Source organism: Crocodylus siamensis, chromosome 10, assembly GCF_052110815.1.
Source record: "Crocodylus siamensis isolate JL-2025a chromosome 10, ASM5211081v1, whole genome shotgun sequence".
In the NCBI taxonomy this organism is placed as follows: Eukaryota; Metazoa; Chordata; order Crocodylia; family Crocodylidae; genus Crocodylus; species Crocodylus siamensis.
In genome coordinates, this window is record NC_143404.1 from 23,349,160 (window position 1) to 23,355,159 (window position 6,000).

The window sequence follows — 6,000 nt, forward strand, 5'->3', positions numbered from 1 at the left end:
CTGTCTTGTCTGTTGCTCCTGAAAGATAAGATACATTCAGTCAAAGAGTTTGGAAATATAGGAAGACAGCATCAAAGATATTACACAGGGCTTTAGAGCCTGTTATTTCTTTTTATTATGAAATATTAACAATTCCTACACCCGTCTAAAGATTTTTACAATCCAGTCCTAGAGGGGAAAAAAACATTTCACATAATTCCATATAATTCTAACATATTCTTGTGAAAATATTCACCTTGAAAATGGCCACAATAGCTTTAGAACAGATTACCTCTACAAAATATTAAGAATCAGTCTCCTTTAAAGACATACCAGGAAAAAGAAATTCCTACAAAGAGACCAGCATTTTATTAAAATGTTTAGTGGAATCTAGAAAAACAATGCAAGAATATATTAGGTTGGAATGGACTGCTTTAAGAGTATACCTCCTACCATTGTATCATGTTTGCATAATTAAAGTAATAAAAAGTCAATTACCTTTGTTTAGCTGTGTTCTGGTAATCCTGTGGGTTTCAGTGTATTTCAAGGCATGAATATGACAGTATCGAAGTACAAGTTTCTACATGCAATCAATGAAGCTGCTGTTAGTTAAAATTAGACACATGTAGGAGTTTTCAGGATTAAGGCCTAATACCAGTTTTTCTGCTCATCCTCTGTTGTAGCAGCAAATTTCCTTGTGGTAGAACTAGAAAAAAAGCATCTTGCGCAACAGTCTTTAAAATATTTCTGTTATATTTAAAATGTTTCACTTTTTGATGGTGTTTTTTTCAGAACAATCACTTTGAACTGTTTCATGTAAAATTTAATTTTGATTTGTTTCCTTTTGTCTGGGAAAATACTTTGATTTTTTTTGTTCTCTAATAAAAAATGTTAGGGAAAAAAGGGAAGAAGAAGTGAGATAACTGAGATTTATTTTATAATATATGAGAAATATTTTGGAAGGTTCCACAAATCTCAGTGTTTTTTGTAGAAAACTCACATATTGATCCTTTCTTATCTGATCCTGCAAACATATAGGTACTGTGTTTAGCTTTTTGCATATCATTTGCATGATCGATCCTGCAAGTGTGGGAGAAATGAAGATCTCTAATAATGATGTTGAACCCACTGTTATGCCTTTATATAGATTATAAAGATGGCAGAGAGAGAATTTTTATGTTTAGAAACTGGGAATTAAAAACATTTAGAACTGTTTTTTTTTAAATAACTGGAAGTGATTTGAGAACCAGACAGAGTACTCTTAGCTTCGCTTTATCTTTTGTCCTCTTTTCCCCTTTCACTTCTATTTCTTTGTTAACCTTCTTTCCTGTCTCTTTACTTTCCCTGTTTTTTGCTGGTTTCCTTTCACATCTCTTCTGCCTTCTCCTAGTATTCAGTTTCCTTCATCTCCATTTGCTTTTACTTTGCTGCTGCTTCATCTCCCAGGTAACACTGCTTGGAAAGGTGCTGAATCACAGGAATGGATAAAATGGTGACAGCAAACAGCACAGCAGAACAAGTTTAAAAATTCAGTGCAGGTATGAATCTCTCTAGGACTGCACTAAAAAACCTAGGAATAGGGACAGAGCTTCTGTGAGCGTGGGAAAGGCATATAATCTTCAGATTACAGATAACAGAAATATTTCTCGCAATAAAGAAAACAAAGCTTTTTGATAACCTAATCTACTGTGTCTATTAGTAGGTATGGCAAATTCCCCTTAGTGAAGGGGATGAGCCAATTGAAAAAGCCAAACTACTAAGAATTTTACCATCAGCAACACAATTTTCTTGTACAATTGATCGAAGGATCTTTTCTTCAGCTTGCTACATATTGACTGTAACTTCTCAAAGTCTGATTCTTCATGGTGTTAAAAACCTTAGATTTCCATTATTTCAGTGACCAATAAGATAAATGTCTCATGAAATTTACAGCATATCTCATGATCAGACCTTAAAACTACAGCCTCTGACCTGTCTATATCTGAAAATAGTATAATGCAGCCAACCTACGTAATATTTGCCCGTAATCATGTTATACTTAGTCCGTATTAAAATCACTTTTCTTGTATGTATATTTGTTGTTGCAAAAAGACATCAGTTTTTGCTGACATGAGCTCTTTCAATAAATGCAGAGATGCAACATTTGATCCAGGTATCAAGGCTGTAGCCATATTGGTAGAGAGGCAAAAGAAATCAAAACTTGTGGCAGAGATGATATATTTTATTAGATCAGCTAGATATTTACAAATACATTTTTTTATTTGCAAGCTTTCAGGAACAGGGACCCTTCATCAGGCATAGAAAACTGCAAACATTGTTAAAGTTTCATAGATTCATAGATTGTTAGGGGCTGGAAGAGACCTTGTAGGTAATCGGGTCCAGTCCCCCTGCACTAGGCAGTAAAATACAACTGGGGTCAAGTGACCCCAATGAGGTGACTGTCCAGTCTCCTTTTGAAGATTTCCAAGGTAGGTGACTGCACCACCACTGGACGGCATTTATTCCACAGCCTGGATACCCTGACTGTGAAGGAGTTTTCCTGGAATTGAGCCTGAAGCGGCCTTCCAGGAGTTTGTATCCATTACTCCTGGTTTTCCCCATGCCTGCCCTGGTGAACAGCTGTTCACCGAGTTCTTGATCTAATCCCTTGATGTAGTAGTAAGCTGTTACCAAGTTTCCCCTCAGCCTTCTCTTCTGTAGGCTGGAGGCCCAAGTCCCTCAGCCTCTCCTCATATTGCTTGTCTTGCAAGTCTCTGATCATATGGATGACTTTCCTCAGGACGCTCTCAAGTTTTTCCATGTCCTTGTTGAAGTGTGGCACCCAGAACTGGATGCAGTACTCCATCTGCAGTCTCACCAGTGTGGAATACAGTGGGAATATCACTTCCTTAGTTTTGCAAGAGAGGCAGCGTTTAATACATACCGGCATGTTGTTTACCCTGCTGGCCACAGCATCGCAGTGCCGGCTCATGTTCATGCGATGGTCAATCACTACTCCTAGGTCCCTTCTGGCCGTGGTGCAAGTTAAATTGTCACCACTGAGCCTGTAGGTTTGTTGGGGATTTTTTGCCTCAGATGGGGCACCTTACACCTCTGAGTGTTGAACTTCATCTGGAAGTCTAAGTATATAATGTTGACCTTCTCTCCCGTGTCCAGGTGGAGAGAGACCCGTTCATAGAAGGAGATGAGATTGGTAAAACAAGACGTACCCATGATGAAGCCATGCTGGCTGTCGTTCAGAATCTTACACTCAACAAGCATATCACACATAGATTCTTTAATGAGTCTTTCACTCTTCCTCGTCTTGAAGATGGGCACAATATTGGCTGTCTTCCAAACCTCAGAGCTCTCCCATGTGCCATGATTTCTGAAAGAGTTTTGCCAGGGGTTCTGCAATGATCTCAGTCAGCTCCAACAGCACTCTTGGGTGAAGTACATCTGGTCCTGCTGACTTACAAATGTCTAGCTTTGTTGCCCTGTGGGGTCAGGCCAACTCTCAGGATCTCAATATTGCACTGTTAGACAGGAGGGTGTGACACAATTGCACATATACAAACACACAAATCAATCAGTTGCATACAGATGCACACTACCAGCTCAGGCACATACACATCCAAACCAGCCTAGGCACATGCATACCTGTTACCAATTCAAGCCTATACACGCTACACACATGAAATTTATACAGAATCAGTTACCAGTTACCAACACCTGCACATCCAATACACATATGTGGATTACTAATTTATATACCACACACACACAATGATATCTATATATGTTTATATATATGTATTCACTAATTTACACACATACCACCCACCTGCACATACACACAAGTGAGTTCCTACGTTGGGTATTGTGATATGTATGTATGTATGCATGTGCTTGGTGTACTTGGGATACCTGGGGAAAGGTTAAGGTGAGAAAGAAGTGTAGGGAGTTAAAGTCACCAGGACCAGGATTAGAACCGGTAGACTACAGGGGCCTGGGCTGAAGAACTGAGGCTTGGGGGTACTTTAGGTTGATTGATCTTAATAGTTTAAAAGACAATGCCCAAAGCCTGCGGAACAGGGAAGCATGTCGGCACAGAGTCTGAGACTAGAACCAGAGCTCCGGGGGGCGGGGGGCTGAAAAGGTATTTGGGGAGGGGGAAAAATGGGACTAAGGGAAAGTGTAAGTGTTAAAGAGGGGCTCTGGATGTGGAGAGCCAGAGGATGGCTCCAGGACATCTCCAGAAGTTGCAGGGAGCAGCAGTAGGTGCTGGGAGCTGGAGAAAACTGCAGGACAGCCACAAGGAGCTGGGAAGCTGGGGGGGCGGAACTACAAAAAGTGCCAGGGAAGCCTGAAAACAGTAGAAAATCACAGGAAAAGCAGCAGGTGGCAAGGCAGCAGGAAAGCAGAGAAAGGTAGCAGAAAGTCACAGGAAAAAGGCAGTAGGAGCAGGGAAGGCTGGGAGGTGGCAGAGAAGAGGAGATAGAATTGGGAGGAGATCGGGAAACTAGCAGAGAGGGTGGGGACTAGAGCTGAGAGAGAGAGAGAATGAGGCTGGAATTTGAGGTAAGGAAGGCCCTGGGATTTAGTAAAACATGACGGAACTCAGGGTTGCAAATGACAGTGGTTTTATTGAACAGGGGAGATGGTGACACAATGTCTTATTGGTTCCCTTGCACACATGCGTGCGCGCACACACACACACACACACACGGGTTAGAGAGGCTTGGTGCAAGGGTTGAAGTCCACTGAAGTCCAGGAGGAGAGAGAAAGACAGAGAGAGTCCGAATTGTAGGAGGAGGTGTGCAGGTAATATCTACCTATCCCAGGCTGGAAGTTGATCCTCGATGGCCAGTTGGGGGTCTCCTTCAGCTCAGTGTTGTCCAGAGGGGGGTCGCTGACAGGGCGTCTGGGGTGGATAGGTGATGTGAAGCTGGTCTGGTCCAGATGGAAATGGCATTCCCACTGGGTCTATCTTCACTGCCCCTTTTTATAGGGACAGATCTTGTGCGATCCTAGTGACAGGAGGCATACCCAGGCAAGGGTCAGCCCCTGGTGTACTCAGCATGTGTGCTCCATGCAAGGATGTGCAGTTTTAGGTGTCTGTAATGATGAGAGTTGCTAGTTCTGCAGGGTCTTTTGTCTTTCAAATGTTGGTCTTGTCTCTGTTGCTGGGTGAGGTCTGTGGTTCCTGGATGAATCAATGCGAGGTGATGGCATTACAGGCCATTCAGTAGAGGCCTGCTACCATTGTATTTCAATCATTCCCTATCACACTCATTCATTGGGGAACCAATTTACATAGGAGGGATATATGACTCATACAGTTGTGACACACAGGGGATGCCCAGGCGGAGGACACAAGATGGAGACTTGACATATAAAATGGAAACTTGACATGACTTTGGTTCACTTACAAACACAGGCCTAAACCATACAATATCTATATGAAACAATAAAAATCAATACAAAAATGATAATAATACAATATACAACAGTAAAAATCAATACAAACTTAAGAATAATACAATATAAAACAGTGGATATCCCAAACCAAAAACTTGCTACCAAAATAAAAATGTTTAAAGCTTATTCTACATCTTAGAGCGAGAGAAAAAGTCAGAAATGGTTGGGGAAGGGGAGTGAATGCAATAACATTTTTTAAAAAGAAGAAAAACCGGGGGTTTTGCTAGAGCTTTTCTAGTTGGTTTTGCACCAACTTGGCATCCGCAGTGGGAAGGCGATCATTACCATCGTGCCCCCTGTGATCCTTATCTTGCTTGTCTTTCCCCTTGGTCCGGTGAAATACCAAAGCAAAGTGGGCATTCAGGAGTTCAGTTTTTTCCTGAGTATGTTACCAGCTGTCCTGAGGTGCTAAGTTCACCTAGGTAGAAATGAAAGATGCCCAAAAGCTTCCAAATAAAGATTTTTTTTTTTAAATATCTAGTTGGTCTAATAAAAGATATGACCTCTGCCACAAGTTTTAATGTGTTTTGATCCAAGCTTTTAATTGTACTTACATGGCTA